General features: G+C 35.5%; 1 long non-coding RNA gene across 1 annotated transcript; it reads left to right on the top strand.

The window, feature by feature from the left end:
- Positions 1 to 692: 692 nt before the first annotated feature.
- LOC148965099 (uncharacterized) lies at positions 693 to 19,766 on the top strand. Its single transcript, XR_016150624.1, has 2 exons — positions 693 to 1,104; positions 17,081 to 19,766. It is a non-coding gene; the product is annotated as an uncharacterized LOC148965099 (long non-coding RNA).
- Positions 19,767 to 20,214: the final 448 nt, after the last annotated feature.

The raw sequence follows: 20,214 nt of genomic DNA on the forward strand, positions 1-20,214 counted from the left end.
TGTGTGTGTGTCTGTTATCTGTTGGAAACACAGGTCAACATGACACTGAAATGATCATTAACATCCAGATGGAATCAATAGATGCATGATATAAAAAAAGTCAATGTTTGGATCAGTAAATTCTGGGAAACTGGAACTTAATGAAAAACAATATAAAATCCAGGGGATGGTTTTATATATATTGTGGTATCTTCAGTAATATAGAAATCTCAGTATACCACACACACACACACACACACACACACACACACACACATATATATATATATATATATTATTTTTATTTATTTTATTATATATTGGATATTTATATTATATATATATATATATATATAGGCCTATTACATAGGCTATGTGTTACTTGTAGCTATACATTCAATTTAAAAAATGCCTATTGAACTTAGACATGTTCATAAACTGTCATATATGTTTTAATCTATAATAAAGCTTCAGTAATGTTTTCAAATGGGTATTTTATAAAGCGTTACCCAATATTCAATGCGGTGAATGACAGCTTTATTAGTCGGAGAGACGCAGGTGGGTTTGAAATCATCAAGTTTCTTTAAAGTAATTTATAATACTCTCTTCGTGATGTAACATACACATTTCCTCACAGTTTATGTTTATAAATACCGAAACAATGCTTGAACATGTTTAACACGGCGATTTTCCGTCGGCGTGCGCGTGCACATGAGCGTTGATGGAGCAAACAGACGCACATGCAAATATCCTCCGTTCCGCACACAAGCTTCATTTACACTCCGAGATTTCACTTGTGAGCTGACACTTAAATTACGTTACTTTCCCTCTTTACATGTGTAAATAAAATGGTGGAAAGCCGAGCGTCTGATGCGTGACTGCGCGTGATCAAAGAAGCGACGCGCAAACACACACTCACGCGCGATTAGGCGCGCGCATGGAGTTTCAACAGGAGATTCGGGTCTCTCTCAGTGTCCCACATAACAATAATCCTCCATCAGGACGTCCTGAAGTTCACTGGAACACTGTAGGAACTGCTTTAGAGAATATAGACGGAGTCCAAAGTGTCAAACACCGAACAGAAATGCTTTCTCATCACATCTGAACTGATCTGCTGTTTTTAAGGTGAGTGTACCTGTAGTTTAATACCTCGTCAAAATACCGAATGAATCCTAGTACTCATTTAAAACTTATTAAACGCATAAATAATTTTACAATGAGACTAGCTATGATTCTTAATATAGGCTACTGGAACATCAACATAAAAATACATTTTTAATGATTTCTTTGATGGCCTGCAAACATATGCGTGGGTATTGTAAATATTGTGAAGGCCTGTAATGTGGTCAGTGATTTTTAATCGTCCAAAACTATGAAACTTCATTTTAATAGGTATCTGTAGACTACTGGCAGATGTCCACGTGATGCATATGAAGTTTAGATATAACAAATAAAAATTGACACAACTTTACATATTGTAAATCGTAGGCGATGCAGTCAGTATTTTGACAGCGAGCTGTCAATGCATTTTCGACAGATTAATTTTAGGTATGTCGGTTAATTGTGTGTGCATAAACAATAACATGAACACTGTTAAGTTTCTACAACAGTAAAACGCAAAGTAAAACCTTGTTTTTTGTCCAAAATAACTTATTCTGCTCAAAATTGTTATTTAATATGCCCTTGGTGTTCTTTTTTTCTTTGTAAGGAGAAATGAAAAGCTTAATATCCACAATAAAATAATTAATTGCATCAAAAATCACATCTCGTTAAATACCAAACTGTGAATGATACATTAACCATTATTGTTTCTAAGTAGTGCAGTGGTCACATGTCATTATTTTATTCCATATTGTAAATGTGATTGGTGTAGCATCACTGTACGACATTGAAACCATAATGATTTGTGCAGCTTGTGTATGGTATGGTTTTATCTGCATGTGGAATGTGTAGTTTGATGAATCTAAGCATCTCTTGTTCTCTGCCAGATGCTACAGCTTTGCTCGCCAGGCGGTTATTGAAAGTGACTCGAGTCAAAGTGATAGTTTTGTGGTTTGGTGGTTTTGGCAGCTCGCTCGACTCATCTATATATCGTCTTAGTCACTGTGGTTTCAGTCTGGTGCCATATTGCTGCTGTAAAAGCTCCTATTAGTGCATCACTGAGGCATTCTGGGTAACTGGCTTCGAGCCTCGCGGCGGTAGAAAACTCAGTGATCAAGTAGCCTACTAATTTATAATTTGCCATACCATCATTTTCAAAGAGTCATAAACGGCTCTAAATCTTAATGTCCCAAAGCTCACAAACTCAGTATTTCGTCTTGTTTTTGCAGTAAAAAATACATAAATATTCTTAAAATTAGAAAGAAAATGACAGTTTTCTGAAAAATGCTAAATTAAGTGACTTAAAGTGATTAAAACAATAAAGCATGCAGTGTTGGGTAGTAACTGATGCTATCTTAATTATGTCAATAAATAAAAAAATGATATACTTGTAGATTATATTGTTTTAAAATACGCAATCAAACTAGTTAACACTTTTATTGATTACACATGATAACTTAATATTCACAAAATGGGATTAAATTAGTCATAATTGATTGATTCTCACCAATTCTTATCTATTATTTGCTTTCTAAAACAGTCTATGAGGCCAATATTTTGTGTTTCATTTTGATTGTTTTAAATTTAAAATGTTACATTTTTATTGTTTAATTAATCATTACCTTTTCCTCAACCTGCAGTTGCTTCACAAACCCCAGTTTGAGAAACCCTGATGTAATGTAATTATTTTTTTGTTGATGACAAATTTGTAAAAAATAAAAATCACATGATTATCTTATTCAAATCTATGTTGTAAACAAGTTAAGGCTAAAAGTACACTAAAAAAATCGCTCCCTTAAATTTTTAAGTACACTCAACATGTTTAAGTTATCACGTTAAACCGACTTAAAAATTAGTTTGGCAATTGCTGAACTTATTTTTAGCAATGTAAAAACATGTTGTCATAACTTATTGATCATATATTTTTTTTTACAGTGTAAGGTCAAAAATAATCTAGTCTAATCTAAAACGGTTATGTAAAGGATTACGTTACTAACAGTTTTCATCATGTAATTTGTATTCTGTAATGGATTTATATGTAATATTCCCAGCCTTGAAAACATGTCTGCAAATAGGGTCCGAAAAATAAACTTTTAAGCATTAACTCTCTTAACTGCGTAGACTAGAGAGAACAAGACTAAATATCCATGTCATTTTCCTTCTCAAGTAAATAAATCTTGATTTAAGAAGGTTTATAAGAAAATAACACATTTTTACATTTCTTTAACTCATCAAAATGTGTTATACGAGATTCGACAATTTTTTTTTTAGTTGAAATGACTTAATCATCAAGGCAGCTACTTTTTTTTTTTTTTTTGCAGTGCACAATTGCAAGCTTTAAGAAATATCTCACAATGAATAATGTTTCAAATCATACGTAATGCCGGCAGTGAGCGATCAAAATGCGACTGGCAACTCCATTGTGTCAAAAAAACGTCATTTGATTCTCCTACAAAGCACATGATCATTCATAGAAGAACGTGAGGAGGGCTGGAGTGAAGTGAAAGAGTCACGCTGGTGAATACGGTGGATTCAGGCGCAGATGGGAGTGTTTTCATGGACGCAGGCGAGTGTGTGAATGTGCCACTGTGTCTTGGTGTGTTTGCCTCTCTCGCTATGGCAAGCCGTTTTGACTTTAATTCATTTTAATTCATGATATCAGAAATTAGATTGCTACTAACAATGCTAGTTTTTGATATCAGGAATTAGCCTACATTTCCACTAGTAAAAACGTTGACTCTTGATATGTGTAATTTGTATTTTCACTAGTTAAAATGTCCCCATTCAATTGTTTATATCAAGAACAGATATTTGCACTGCTATCTTTTTGCTTGAAAGAATTGTATTTCTGAAATGTGAAATGTGAATTTCAACTAGTAAGAAATAAATTCATGATATCAAGAACTGGATTTGAATGGCAGCCTGACATTTAACTAGTAAAATTACATTTACAGATATCAAGAATTCATTCTTCCTCAAATGATTAAAAGTCAAAATGGCTTGCCATAATCACATTCATGATATCAGAAATTATAATGGTCACTTGTCACAATTAAATTATTGATATAATTTTTAGTTGCAATTCAATTGTTGATGTCAAGAACAGACATGTGACTAGTAACCATGTAATTATTGATATCAACAATTATGTATTTCTGATAGGCCTATGTATTTTTCTTGCTTTCAGCAATTTCATTTCAATGGCTGACAATTGCTGGGTTGTCTCAACCCAAATTTGGGTCAAATATGGACAAACCCAAATGTTGGGTTAAAAATGTATTTAAAAAAAAATTTACAGTTGAAAGTGAAAGTTGAAGTTTGTAATTACATGTTTAACCCAACATTTGGGCTTGTCCATATTTGACCCAAATTTGGGTTAAAACAACCCAGCATTTTTAGAATGAAGTGAAATTACTATTACAGATATCAAGAATACATATGACGTCATTGTTGATATCAAGATTTAACATTGTTGAAAAATAATTTCTGATTTAAAAAGAATTATGAAAATATAATTGTTGATATCACAAATTCATATAAGTCTAAATGGCTTGCCATAATAATAATGCTAATTTTTACTATAGCAATTCAATTGTTGATCTCATTGACTAGTAACCAAGTAATAATGTCTATCAAAAGTGAGGATTTTCCCTAAGAAGTGTCATTAGGCCATCAATTAATAGTGAAAATGAAATATCCTGGGAATGAATAAAAGTCCAACCGGCTTGCCGTACTCGCGTCTCTCCGGGCGTCTGCTAGATGACCTAGTTCTGTGAGCGCGCGCGGGTTCATCCGAGGACAGGGAAGTGCTTTCTTTTCCAGCGTGAATCATGAAGGAAAAATGAACCCCTGGAACTAGTTGCCCCCTTCATTTTGGCATGTTCCTCCCCTTTGCTTTATTGTCTATTTTGGCTGAACTTGCAGTTCTTCCCTGCGCTGCCAAGAAAACTTCAAGTCCTTTAAAGATACAGCGAGCGAAAGCTAGTTCCTGCCTTCGCCCGCGTCTTGAAAGCGAATGAAAATAAATCTGGTTAGGATTCTGCCATTTCTTCCTGTTGGGTTGTGAATTGGGTCAGAACTGTGTCCCGAAGTGATTTAGAGCTCACTGAGAAGTGTTCTCTGTGCTTCATGCCCCCTACAACGTGCATTTACAACAAGTATTCATAGCCTAGATCACCGAGACTTAAATGTGCATTATCAGTGTAAACTCTTATACTTAGCAACAATTGGCAGTGTTGGTACTGTTAAATGAAATTTGAGTATCATGAAAAAGTTCATTTATTTCAGTAATGCAACTTAAAAGGTGAAACTAATATATTATATAGACTCATTACATGCAAAGTGAGATATTTCAAGCCTTTATTTGTTATAATTTTGTATGATTATAACTTGCAGGTATGAAAACCTTTTCACAATATTCTAATTTTGACTTTGGGGTTTTCATATCTGTAAGCCATAATCATCACAACTATAACAAATAAAGGCTTGAAATATCTCACTTTGCATGTAATGAATCTATATAATATATTAGTTTCAGCTTTTAAGTTGAATTACTGAAATAAATGAACTTTTGCACCATATTCTACTTTTTCAGGTTTCACCTGTAATAAAATAAACATTATAAATAAAATTAAGTTAAAAACTAACTTAAAGTAAGGTCAAGCTGGAGTATTAAACTTAAAGTAAATAAAGCGAAACCTAATCAAATGTACCACTGCAAAACACTGAAATATACAAATAAATGATTGTATATATTCATGGATTTTTATTATTTTTTAATAATACATTTTATTAATTCAATATATGTTAATTTTTTATTTTCAAAAATATATTTGGGATTTCTAGACGTGTATTTTTAGTGTTTTTGTCAGCAGTATTTTGCTTATTGTTGAGCTAAGATGTTAAATTCAGGCCTTAAACAGTAAAACTCACTGTATATTTTATCTCATAAATGCATTTGCTATTCAGAGGTCTTTCTCTAACAAAGTTTCTCCATTATTTACAGTCGTGGTTTGAGTATTCGCCCACAGTAAAAATGTGTTCGTATAAGTCAAAACGTCCATGTTGCATATTTTAGTGTCTATACATTTTATGCATGTGACCAAACCAATGAAATGAACGTGCAAAACAAGAAAACCAAGAAAACAAGTGTGTTTCTTATACAAAAGCGGTCGAGGCCTCTAGAAAACACACATTCTGAGCACATATCTCCATTAGGATGCATCTGATGAATTTAAAAAATTGAGTTTTAATGTTTCATATGATTGGTTTATGTTTTTGTCCCATTTATTTGTCTTATTTTCCTATGTTGAGGGAGTTTTTTGATCTGTTGTGGTGATCATCCTGTTGATTTCCCCCTATCCTCTTAGACCCGATTGCCTTGTTGGGTTAATTGATAGTATTAGGCCTCATTAGGTTAATTGTATTCTGTCTGCTTATATGTGGGACTTAACTTATAACTTGTTGCCATTCTCTTGTGTTACTTTGCCCTGAAGAAGACCACTTGTTGGTCGAAACATGTACTTTTTAATGACTTAAGCCACATTTAATCCTTCACCTCATTGAAGACTTGACTGAGTGCCTGGGACCTGTTCTTTTGTTGCCTTAAAATATTCACTCGAGCTCCTCCATGTTGTTACAGCTCTAAAGCGTGAAGCTTTAGCCGTTACTAGAAAAAGAACCAAGCTGGACGGCCAAAGACAACAGTTAAGCAGCCTCGCTCGAGTCACGCTTGGCCATATTAAACATCCGTCGTGCTGTTTTGTAACCGAACATGAGTCGGGCTCTTCCTCGTGTTCGTCGATCTGATGGTTTCCACAGTGGTTAATGTCTAGAGTCGGCCATTGGTTTTGATTGAAGAGCAACGATCTCGGGATAGGGAATGGCAAACGGCCTAATGAGAATGAATGACCTGCTGTTGGCGTTCCTCGAGCGTGTGATTGGCTCAGGGAAGAGGTGGAGCCGGCCTGCTGATTCCCCATTGGCTGGCCTGTGACTGGGTGTGGATGGTAATGGATATTTTGATTGGTGTGCTAGTGGTGCATCTCTGACTTCTCAGTAAAAGGCACTATTGTGGATCCAGATAGAATATAGGCATTTTTGTGGTGGAAAAAAAAAGATTCAGTTTCAAAAACACCAGAGTCATGGGTTCGATTCCCGAGGAATGCACACTCAAAAAAATAACTCAATAAAATAAATCAATTATTATTGTTAATACTCAATTTTGATTATTTTTCAGTTAAATATTACAAAAGTAATGATTTTGTTTATTAAGTTAATATTTTTATTTAGCTCTTTATTTTGATATGGTTTGGGTATTATTATATTTTAGAGCCATAATAATATATAAACGCAAACGTTTGTTAACTTTTTTTTTGCAATTTTTATCAGAAAAAAAGACAGCTATGAATATTAGTGTTGTAATTTTACAGTTGTTAAATACAAATATTATAATATTTTCTTGAATAGTTGATTTTATAATTTGTCACTGAATTACAATATTTTTATTTTTATTTAGCTCTTTAAGTATATTGTATTATTATTATTATTATTATTAATTTTACAGCCATATTGATATACAGGATTTTATTAATATTACATAAAAGGTTTTAAAAATTGTGCTCCCCTACAAAAATAGAATTTTTAAATTCCATTAAATCACATTTATATCAGAAAAATCTAATTTCCCCCTCAAATAGTGACTCTCTTTTTGATCACTGGATATTGTGAGTTTGTTGCATTAGCTTCATCGCCAGTCTTTGTTTTTAACCAAACGTGAAATCAATAAACCCCATTTTGTTTTTTGAAGTAGCTTCCTTTTTAATATTTTAACATTTTCTTTGTTTTCCAGTTGTGTGCAAATTCTCTTTAGCATGTCTGTTTTCCTTCGAGACATTCATTCATGACACGCTCAAAACGGCTAGATGCAATGCAACGAATCAATACGCACTCTCCCGATTTAATGTGACACGTCAACTTAAGATCGCGGGACTCGAGACGCTTAAAAAAACATTAACTGTCTCCTGTCTGACAATGATTTTATGAAAGTGTTTGCATAAAAGCAAGGATCAAAAGCTATTAAAAATTGGGATAAGAATCTAAATATTCATTTTGAGTTAATTTTGTCTGCACATCTCACTCTGCTTACTAAGAATTATGTATCTGTTTATGGTTATGCACATGTGACAAACGAGTAGCGTCTGCTAGCGGCTAAAAAAGCCCTGTAACCTCAAAGGCCCGATGTAGAACACATTAATGCCCTCTCTGCTAAAATAGAGCGGCTAATTTCATCCCACAGTCTCTTCTTTATTTCATTTTAATCACTATAGATGTTTTATTTTTCTCCGGGATCATTTAGAGACGGTCTATTCCTCCCATAGTGCCACATTATTAGCGGTTGGCTTCCATCCCAAACCCGTCCAGCAGTTCAGATTTCTATTTATATGCTAACTGCTAATGGCAAAAACACTTGCTAACCTAATTTTATGAACGCTTTTAATGGGCCAGAAGAAAGTTAAATCAGGAAAAAGCCACTAAAGACAGGGCTTTGAAATGAAAGCTGAGCTTTTGGCCGAGGACTTTTCTCTGTGCCGCTTCCATGAGCTAATGTTTCTGCCAGAGGGAGTTTGGATGGAGCGCGGCCCAGAATCAGCCGTTACGGCCCGCTTTCAGCGGAGATGTGTTGTGAGCGAATGGCTTCCATTTGGAACTTTGCTGAATTCAGCACTTTTTCACTCTCAGAAGAAAAGGTTCTATATGGAACCTTCAAGGCTTCCGTCAGACGCATCATATATAGAACCTTTGGTTCCGTTAGAATCTGTTGGTTTTCTTCTTCTTCCGCTCCTACGGCATGAGGGAAAATGATGAAATTTAAAGCGCTGAGAAAGATCTGACCAATCAGAGAAGAGCACCTTCGAACGAACCGTTTCAGACTCTGAGAAATGAGGTGATGTGTATATTATGAGTGTTTTTTGACCTTAAATGCTGGGGAACCTTTTGTAGACCAACAAAACAAAATTATGCATAACAGGGAGACTACACTCTAAAAAATGCTGGGTTGTTTTAACCCAACTTTGGGTCACATATGGACTAACCCAGCCGTTGGGTTAAATTTTTACATTACATTTTTAACCCAACATTTCGGGTTTGTCCATATTTGACCCAAAATTGGGTTAAAACAACCCAGCATTTTTTAGAGTGTAAATCAGCGTTTCTTCAATAAACACGTTTTGTGAAGTTGTTTTGTTTCTCAATTCGAATATATTTCTGATTGGGTGATTCGTTAGTTGCATTGTGTGTAATTGACTGAATCAATCTGAACACTTGGCAAGATGCGCAGTTTGATATCAGCGGCCTTGACGGGCCTGAAACGACTGTGGGAAATGAAGATTTGGAAGCGCTGAAGGCTTCAGATTTGCAGAAGCCATTATAACTCTGTGTTTATGAGAGGAAAGGCCGTTCGATTACACTTGGCAGTCAGATATTGTGTTTCACATATGGAATCTATTCATACCGGACAATATTGTGCTGTAAATTGTAGGGTCACGTTTATGGGCTTTCAAAATAAACCAGGTTAATTTAATTAATTGATGGATTAAATAAAAAGTATGCTTTAAAAAGGGGGCTTTAATGTGTAATCAGTAAAGTGGACTGTGGGCTGTCTTTCAGATGGCGTCCAGTCAGCGATTTCCTCGCGTGATATATGACAAAGTCAACGCTTTTCGAGTGAAACCCAAATCCCTGTCGTTCTGCCATATTGGATTGTGTGTGTGTGTGATATTTAAGGTCTGGTCATGGTAATGACATGGTGCTGTACGTACAGGGGTGTGTGTTTGTCGCCTGGTTTAAGCTTTTAGCTGCAGGGTTTAGTGTGAGTGACGATCTCCACAGGTCTCCTTCATTTGCACGTTTATGTCATTAATGTGGATTTGTTCCCTGAACGATGGATGGCTTTTGCTCTGGGCTCTGAAAATAGTCACGGACTACAGATTGATGGGTTTTTTCGGCACATCTGATTGGATATTTATTCCAGTTTGGCGACTGTATTATGTATTATGATATCTTGCCTTTAAAAGTAATTAGACTTGTTTCCCTTTATAGAAATCTGGTGTATCGCAGGACAGGTAACGCATGGAGAACACATTCATATCATGCACTCTTAGAACTGAAATTTACAGTCTTGGATGTGTAAATCAACTATAATTGTACCATGTTTTTATTTATTTTTTTGCTTTTTATGTTTTGTTAATAAACAATGAATATTAAAAATTTTAATAAATAATAAATTTTTCTTTTTAAATGATAGATAGATAGATAGATAGATAGATAGATAGATAGATAGATAGATAGATAGATAGATAGATAGATAGATAGATAGATGGGTGAAAGGATGAAAGGATGGATGGACAGATAGATAGATAGATAGATAGATAGATAGATAGATAGATAGATAGATAGATAGATAGATAGATAGATAGATAGATAGATAGATAGATAGATAGATAGATAGAGAGAGAGAGAGAGAGAGAGAGAGAGAGAGAGAGACTGGGAGAGAGAGAGATAGATAGATAGATAGATAGATACTGTAGATAGATACTGTAGATAGATACTGTAGAGAGAGATAGAGAGAGAGAGAGAGAGAGAGAGAGAGAGAGAGAGAGAGAGAGAGAGAGATAGAGAGAGAGAGAGAGAGAGAGAGAGAGAGATGAAAGGACAGACAGGCAGAGAGAGAGAGAGAGAGAGAGAGAGAGAGAGAGAGAGAGAGAGAGAGAGAGAGAGAGAGAGAGAGAGAGAGAGAGAGAGAGAGAGAGAGAGAGAGAGAGAGAGACGGATAGATGGAGAGAGAGAGAGAGAGAGATGAAAGGACAGACAGGCAGATAGATAGACAGAGAGAGAGAGAGAGAGAGAGAGAGAGAGAGAGAGAGAGAGAGAGAGAGAGAGAGAGAGAGAGAGAGAGAGAGAGAGAGAGAGAGAGAGAGAGAGAGAGAGAGATAGAGAAAGAATGAAAGGACAGACAGGCAGATAGACAGAGAGAGAGAGAGAGAGAGAGAGAGAGAGAGAGAGAGAGAGAGAGAGAGAGAGAGAGAGAGAGAGAGAGAGAGAGAGAGAGAGAGAGAGATATAGATAGAGAGAGAGAGAGAGAGAGAGAGAGAGAGAGAGAGAGAGAGAGAGAGAGAGAGAGAGAGAGAGAGAGAGAGAGAGAGAGAGAGATAGATGAAAGGACAGACAGGCAGATAGACAGATAGATAGATAGATAGATAGATAGACAGACAGACAGACAGACAGACAGACAGACAGACAGACAGACAGACAGATGGACGACAGACAGACAGGTAGATAGATGTATGGATGTATACAGTATATGCTGTGCAGTAAACAGTGTGTGTGTGTGTGTGTGTGTGTGTGTGTGTGTGTGTGTGTGTGTTCGAGGGTCACTGTCCCGTTTCGCTGTGTGTCTTGTGTTACTAACACTATGCATTTGAATTAAAGCGTGTGTATATTTACTCGCCTCCGTCTGGCCGGTGCACTTATTCCCCTCCTGACCCAGACAGCACCTGTCTATCGTGTGTGTGTGTGTGTGTGTGTGTGTGTGGACTCGGCGACCCGCGTGCTGCTCTGAAGAGTGTTTTAATGAACAGAGAGTCTCGCTGTAGTTCATCGGCCCCTCAGACGCTCCTCTGGACACGGATCAAGGTCAGTCCTGCGATCATAAACACTAACGCCAGCTCTGCTTTGATATTGATCCATCGATGACAATGTTTAATATCTGTCTGCGAGAGCGCTGGTTAAACTTTAATCCCATAATGCATCAGTATTTTAATGCAGATGTCGGGTGCTCTTTGCTCTCTCAGATTTTGGATCGGTTCCCTCGTGCTTTTAGATTTTATGTATTTCTGTGTTGTGTTGTGCGTGTGTGTGTGTGTGTGTGTGTGTGTGCGCCTCATTTAGCAAGAGATGAGCTTTACCTGACATGCTAAACTTCTGTATTTTATTAGAATACTTCGTTTAATTTCGAAACTTAGTGCTAAAAGGTTAGAGACCATTTACGCAAATGAAATAATTAATAATTCAATAAAATTAAATAATTGAATAAAATATAGAATTATATTTTTATGAAATATTTATTTAAATACTTATTATTTAATATATATTGAATTTAATTTATATTTGCTGGAACTCTTTCTATATGTCCATCTACAGTGTATTATATATGTTTTGTTACAGTTATGTTCATATTTTGTGGTTCTGCCAGAGAAGAACAGATGGTCTTAAAGTAAATCTCGCTTGTGATATTTTTGGAGACGAACACATTTTTCCGAGCTCACACTGATTTACAGGACGTGTCCCGCAGAACTCTGGGAAAGATGAGTGTGTAGTTCCTCCATGAGGAGGCGCTAGTGTTTCTGTGATGCCGGCCACACACACCTCATATCTGCCTCTGACTCGCAGTATTTATCAACGCAAGTTCATCGCTTGTATTGTCGTATTGTTTGAGGTCGACCGTGATAATATTTCTGAGCTTATGGATGTCATTTTGAGGGCAAGTGTGTGTCTGTGTGAGTGTTTGTTTGAGTGTGTGTGTGTGTGTTTGAGATTAAATGAGTATCTTTGAGTTATATACTTAGTGATCTGCGATGGTTTAGTCATGTGTGTGTGTGTGTGTGTGTTATCAGAGTTGCAGGTGTGGGACAGATGCAGAACGAACAGGACAACAGAGGCCAGAGAAACAGAGAACAGGTCCAAATGTCGAGCGCATCAACACCTACTCTGACCTGTAGAGATGAGCTCTTCACTGTCCTAAAGTCTGGACTGGACAAGAGTGTGTGCACCAGCTATTTTATACCTTTGAATCCTTATGAAATCTGTGCTCACTATAAACTACAAATCTATGGTTCCAATCATGCGCGACATTTTTAGGTGTACTGTCCCTTTAAGAGCTCACTTAAAAAAACGACAGAAGTGATAAAATGACGCTCTGTATGTTTAATTTACCGCGTTTTAGCGTCAGTCAAAGTAAAGCGTCGTGTGTGTGTGTGTGGACCCGAGCTTCTCGTATTGCCCAAACAAAAGGAAAAACGGTTGTTTAAACAGACAAACAGAAGGCTAACCGGTCCGTCGCAACAGTTAACTCTCCCAGCAGAGCAAGGCATTCTGGGACTTTTGGCTGTCTGACAAACCGCCTGCGAAGTGACCTGAAGTACTCGGTTACGCTGGCCGAATGTCAACTAACTCCAGCGGACAATGAGACGGAAGGTTCATTAGTTAACATTAGTAAATGCATTAACTAACATGAACTAACGATGAGCAATGCATTAGTTACAGTGTTTATTAATCTTTGTTAATGTTATAGTTAATACAAATACAGCTGTTCATTGTGCGTATAACTAATGTTAACTAATACAACCTTTGATTTTAATAACGTATTAGTAAATGTTGGAATTAATATTAACTAAGATTAATAATTGCTGAAGAAGTATTGTTCACATATTGTACTAATGTAGTTAACTAATGAACCTTATTGTTAAGTGTTACCCAGATGTTTAATAAGCGCTCAAATCTTCATGGCGCATGTGAAAATAAATGATCTTTTCCTTCATAATATGCACATGCAGTTTATTAGGAATAATTCAAATTAAGATGCACTATTGATTTGATCAGTCTGCATACATGCATGCAAAAATAATGTCAGTTTATTAGGAATAAACACGTTTTCAAAGCAATGAAAGCCCATATTATTCCCATAATGTGACGTATTTATAATATTCAACAAGCTGTTGATGTCATCCTTTGGAAGTTGGCGTGATGGTGTAAAGTTGGCACTGCGGCCAGCTTTTAGGGTTTTGGTCATTTGCATTCACCGCAGCTGCTGGAGTTCACAGGTCAAGCCCAAAACACTCCTGAAGCAGAAGTGGTGTTTTAGAGTTTAGACAACGCATGCACTCATAAAACTGCATTATACTGTAAATCAAAGCAAGAAAGACCGCTTGACTGACAAACTGCTAAAACGACGAAGCATACTTCATACATCCATTTAAAATGACGAAACGGCGGACGGAGACGTTGAGAAATGAAGAATAACTCCATTAGTTTTACGTTTTGCATCATTTTAAAGTGTCCACATGACATTTTGGGTCTGAATGTCATTGCATTATGTGATAAAATATTAAAACAAGCTGCGTGTGTGCAATTACATAATAAAAATGAACGAATCGAATCGTATATAAATAGTCCTAAAATAGACTTTTGACCAATAATTATTTATAGTTACAGTTATTTATTATTATATTTATCATTCTTGAACAGGAACATGCACTATTAAGAACATGCTCATTCATTTTCATATTGTCGATCCAAAAAATTTGTATCGAGGACGTTCTTGTTTAAAACCTAGGAGTGCCGACATCGACGGAAAGCCACAAGACTCTGGTTTTGATTATTACGGGGTCTTAAATCATTTAGTCACAAAGCAGTTTGAAACATGCGAGTGTTTGCTGTGTTTTCACACCAATCCCGAGCACTCTCTCTCTCTCTCTCTGTCTCTCTCGGTGTCTCTCGCCCCGTCCCTCCTCCAGGCTTGGGGTCGGTGCACAAAAGCGGCGGCTCTATCTGCATACGCTCTTCATAAAAGAGGCTTTTGTGGTGTGTTTGGCACACGTGACCCTCAGAGACAGACAGGCCGAGAGACAGACAGTATACCTATTGAAACGGGTGAAGTTGGGGGTGGGGATTATTGAGAAAAGCCCCCCCGTGAACCCCGTCTCTTTCTCTCGCGTCTCATTAGGTGAGCGCAGGAGAACGGCACACACACACATCCAATATTTCATCACGTTCACAAGTCAAAGTCAGGACAGCTTCTCTTCAGTCGGGATTTAGATGTCAAACTATTACACTCTAAACAATGCTGGGTTGTTTTAACCCAAATTTGGGTCAAATATATTATGGACAAACCCAAATGTCGTGTTAAAAATGTAATTTCAAATTTTAACCCAACTTCAACTGTAAAAAAAATGTTATTACATTTTTAACCCAACATTTGGGTTTGTCCATATTTGACCCAAATTTGGGTTAAAACAACCCAGCATTGTTTTAGAGTGTATTTATTGGTTTATTGTACACACAAATATAGAGATTGGGTTTAATTAAAATAAAAAGTATTTGTGTCGTTATCGTAGTGCAGGGTTATCATCGTTTACTACATTTGTGTTAAATGAAATAAAGCTGGAATGAAATATTAATATTAGATGTAAAACGTTTCAAAAATTAAGAGATGTTGCATGAAGTTCAAGTTGAAGCACTAAAAATGATTAGAAGTGCATGAAAAATAAATCTGGCTTAAAAATAAATGAAAGCTAATGCTGGGTTGTTTTAACCCAGTTTTGGGTAAAATATAGACAAACGCAAACTTTGGGTTAAAAATGTCATTAAAAATGTTAACCCAATTACTGGGTTTGTCAATATTTGATCCAAATTTGGGTTGCATTTTTAGAGAAACATAAAACCCCACAGACGCACATAATACAATTACAAAAAATTAAACTGGAATTTTTAAATTGCTGGCTTATTGTAAACTCGAAATATAGAGGGGAAAATAGGTTCGATTAAAAAAAAAAGGAGTTTTAATGAAGTAAATTATTTTTAAAATTAAATAAAATTCTCTTGAACCATATAAGAAAACATTATTGCAGTAAGTAAATTGTTTTAAAAAAGTTTTTAAAAGCAGTGCTAGAAGTTTAGAAAATATATTTATTATAAGGCCAAATTTAATATTTTAGAATGTAATGTGATTGCTGAAGTATTACAAGAAATTGTTGCAATTTGTTAGGTGTCAAATGTGGTTAAAAAATATATTTATTCAAATGTGTTTATTGTAAGCAGTGCTCAAGATAAAACCAATTAAATGAAGGAATTATCAATATTTTATGATCAGAGACATTATTCATTATTCTGCTGTTGGATTCAAAGACACTCAAACTGAGAAAATGATGAAGAAAAGTGACCATCATGTTTTTTTATCATAAATATTTCTGGATGATACACATACAATTATGAACACTAAGCAATGCTGGGTTGTTTGAACCCAAATTTGGGTCAAATATGGACAAACCCAAATGTTTTAACCCAACTTTGACTTTTAACTCTACATTTTTTAATTGCATTTTAACCCAACATTTGGGTTGAAACAACCCAGCATTTTTTTTTGAGTGAAGGATTATTGCATTTATATAGCCAAGTTATTAGAAAAAGATACTTTTACAAGCTGTTTTATTCATAAAATTAAGAATGCGTTCAACAAAATGAATGAATTAAAACTAAATCCAAAAAATTCTAACCCAATGTTGGGTAAAATATGGGCAAACCCAAAATGTTGGGTTAAAAATGTAATTTCAAATGTTACTAAGTTTGTCAATATTTGACCCAAATTTGGGTTGAAATAACCGGAACGGATGATGCGCCTGACGGAACCCTTGAAGGTTCCAAATAGAACCTTTTCATCTAAGAGTAAAGATTTCTGAAACGTTGTTAAATTCCGCTCATGATGACAACGCGTTGTCAGGATTGCATGCAGATGCTCTTTAAAGTTGCACTTTCAGTGGTTCAAAATGATTTACCCAAGCAATCACACCAACTCAAGCTCTTTTAAATGGCTTTAAATGTATTTCACAATCATAGATGATGCAGTTGTGCAAATCAGAGCTCGTTTAATGTTAATGATGTTTGCATTCACACAAACGTGTGACCTCAAATAAGTCTGTGGGCTAAATGCAGAAGTGCATTTTAATGTGTTTATGTGCAATCAGAGAAACAGACACCGTTTACGCCGAACGCCACTGCACTTTGTAAGTTTTTTAGGTGTGTTTCATGGTCTCAGCGGTTCAGATTCAGTTGCATGCTGTTATTCACAAGTAAAATATCAACTCACTCGGGTTCAGTATAATTTGCACCTGGAGTTTTTCTTTTCTAAGCGGAGTTTGTCCCTCTCTCCCTCTCTCTTGTGCGCCAGGTCACGTCCCGCGCCAGCTTCGCATGAAGAGCGGCCCAAACACAAGGACACACACTCAGTTTACAGGACGACTGCGAGAGAAGAGCAGAGGTTTCATCAACTGGATGAGCATCTTCAGCGGTCAGTTCACTTTATGTTTGTTTGTTTGATTGACAGGTGTCAATAACCATGTTTAAACTAAAGATCTCGTATCATGGTCAACACATGCAACATGCTTCAATTTCATTTGTACAAAAATGTTGTTTAAAAGCCATTTGAATTGTGTAAATCAATATTTAGGTTTCGAGTCATTTATAGAGATTTGAGAAAAGTCAGTGTTAGTTTGCCCTTGTTAAGGAAGAAAAGCCGAGTTTTTTGTTAATTAAATGATTTTGCATTTCGCACAAAAAAGTGATTTCAGCTAATCTTCATCAATTGCGCGTATTATTTTTGTGTGTTAATAGATAGATGATCTAAGAAGAAAATGTGCTTGCTTTTTATTTTACTACCAAGGAAAAATGTGAAATGATGAGAAGTGATAATTGATGATTTATTTATAATTGTATTTTGTGGAAGAAGCATATGACTTGATATGACTGGTGTTTGAGTTGTACTGGATGTGTGTTATATTTTCACACACATTTATTCATTTTTTTAACTTAAAAATGGGTTATTAACAAAAGATATTGTGTTATTTGGTTAACTGGATATAGAGTATCATAATGAAAACATGTATTTAGCCTGTGAATCCTCTGAGTAAAATATATAGTTAATCTAAAAATAAAATTTGGCCAATTTAGTGTAATTACATTTGCACACAATTTACTTAAATACTTAAAAGGTGTTAAAAAAAATATTGATAGAGATAAAATCGAAAAATAATTTTTAATGACTATTGTGTGTTAGTTAAATGTTATAAGTATCAGTGATTTCATGGGAAAAAACATGGATGTTTTATTACTTTTTTGTCTTGTTCTTGACACACACACTCGTTTTCACAACGACGCTGTATATTTTCCCCTTACAATATTTTGTTTTAGGCATATATGCATAATAATTATTCATAAATATATCTCATATTTAAGGTGTAGCCACAAAATGTTAAAGTTTAACAATATAATCTTTTATATAATTGATAATGCTACTGAAATATTTTAACACACTTAATACAATAAATATTGCATCACATCTAAAATAGGTTAAAAAAATGGTTAGAGTATTCATTTATATTACATAAATGTTTCAATTATTAATTCGGCACCACTTTACTTAAAGCCTTCATGTGTAAAGATGCTATTGCTAATAATGTACGTTGTATAAATAATTGCCCCAAAGTTAAAACGCATTATAAAATTAGCAGATGCCTTGTTTGCCGTGCATTTTAATGTATTATACTTTCTAAAGGTGTTTTAACTGTGCTTTAAAATGATCATACGATGCATAATTAATGCATTTAAAATTCGCTTATAAAGTATTGCCCAAACGTTCTTTCAAATACTAGTGTTTTAAATTATGAAAACCCAAATTTAAATTTTTAAAATTCTCTGCTCTCCTTTATAATCTATTTGATTTACACAGAACATTTTGCATGTTGTAATATCATCATGAGGTTGTTAAATATGAAGGACGCTAACCTGTGTGTGATTGATTTGGTTCTCAGATCAGGTGCGCGCATGAGAACCCGATGTCGCTCGGATGGTGCCAGAGGTCAAAGGTCAGCAGCAGTTAATAAGAGGAGCTGTCTGAGGTCCCACAGGTCGTCCCCAAAGGCCGACCCGCTTGTCGGCAACACTTAACGTGAGCGTAATCTTTACCCTGTCAAAGCAAACAAATGTCGCACCCTCTCAATTTAGCTTGAACAGCCCCTTGAGTAACGCTTTTGACCCGGGGGTCGTGACCTTTTTGTCTGACCCAGTGGGGAGTCAATGGAGCAGTCCTTTAGGCACGCGTGGAGGTCAGAGGTCAGACCACCTCAAACGGCCTTTTTTGTGTGAAGTCGGGAAAAGAGTGTATCTTGTTTAAATGCAGTCTAAAGTGTGTGGATTTGTTTGCAGATTCGCATATTTTAATTGAGGCCAATTTGCATGTTTGAACAGGGCCTGCTTTTGCCTTTTAAAAGCAGAAAGTAGTATTTTTAAGAATGATTTCATTGAAACTTTATGTTTCCAGACATGAAAGAGAATCTCGGCTCTCAAAGCTCCTGCTGTCGGATGTTTTCTTGCTGGCTTTCATTTGTCCAGCATTTCCAGTTGCGACAAAATCCGTGTGTGTGTGTGTGTGTCCAGGTTACTTACCCATGCGAACGCGGCCTGACGCCAGGCCAACATCACGATATCAAAGAATGCAGTGCTGACTAAAATGCACAGCAAAACATTTGTGCTAGTTGGCATATTATTTCATTTTCAACGTCCAGTTGAAGTCTGGGGCATCTGATGATTTCACAAGGACAAGTATCCATGGGAGAATTGTCCAAATATAGCTTCCCTTTCTAGAGATTTAACAAGCTGTTCATTTTAAATGAACATTTTAATGCAAAATTGATATATTTGTTTCATCCATGCATTTTGGTCTATGTGTAACGAACAAACCGTATTCACTTTATATTGTAATTGTGGACAAATGTGGGCACAGAGGACTCGGGTGTGATCCTAATTTTTATTTATTATAAATGTTATATCAGTGTCTTCGATAAAGTTTTGTCCATCCATTTATGGTGTTTTTTTTTTATTTTGGGGGTATTTTTGAATTTATTTACTTCAAAAAGTACCATATTTTCTATGCAATTTATTTCTATGTAAATGACTTACTATGCTTTATTTCTTTACATTTTTTAACTACTTTAAAACATCATTCCAATAAGTTCTTAGAGCTAAAACCTAAAGATGAAGTGACTTTGCTGTCAGCTGGTGTATTATTTTGGCTTATTTTAGTTTTTCCCATTCATTTCAATGGGTGCCCAGGAGTTTCTTTTCACTTAACATTGTAGAATTGAGTCAAAAAAAAAAAAATGTGTGTGCAAAAGCTCAAGGGAAGTATTTTTTTTAAACTATTTTGCCCACATTTGTCCAGAATACGGTTTTAGGGTTAACAAAATACAAATCGTGTTTTTCACAATGCAATCTTTATTGTTCCCTGTGTGCGTCTCATCAATCATA

The sequence above is a fragment of the Pimephales promelas genome, chromosome 25 (genome assembly GCF_988280905.1).
Source record: "Pimephales promelas chromosome 25, fPimPro1.hap1.1, whole genome shotgun sequence".
NCBI lineage: Eukaryota > Metazoa > Chordata > Actinopteri > Cypriniformes > Leuciscidae > Pimephales > Pimephales promelas.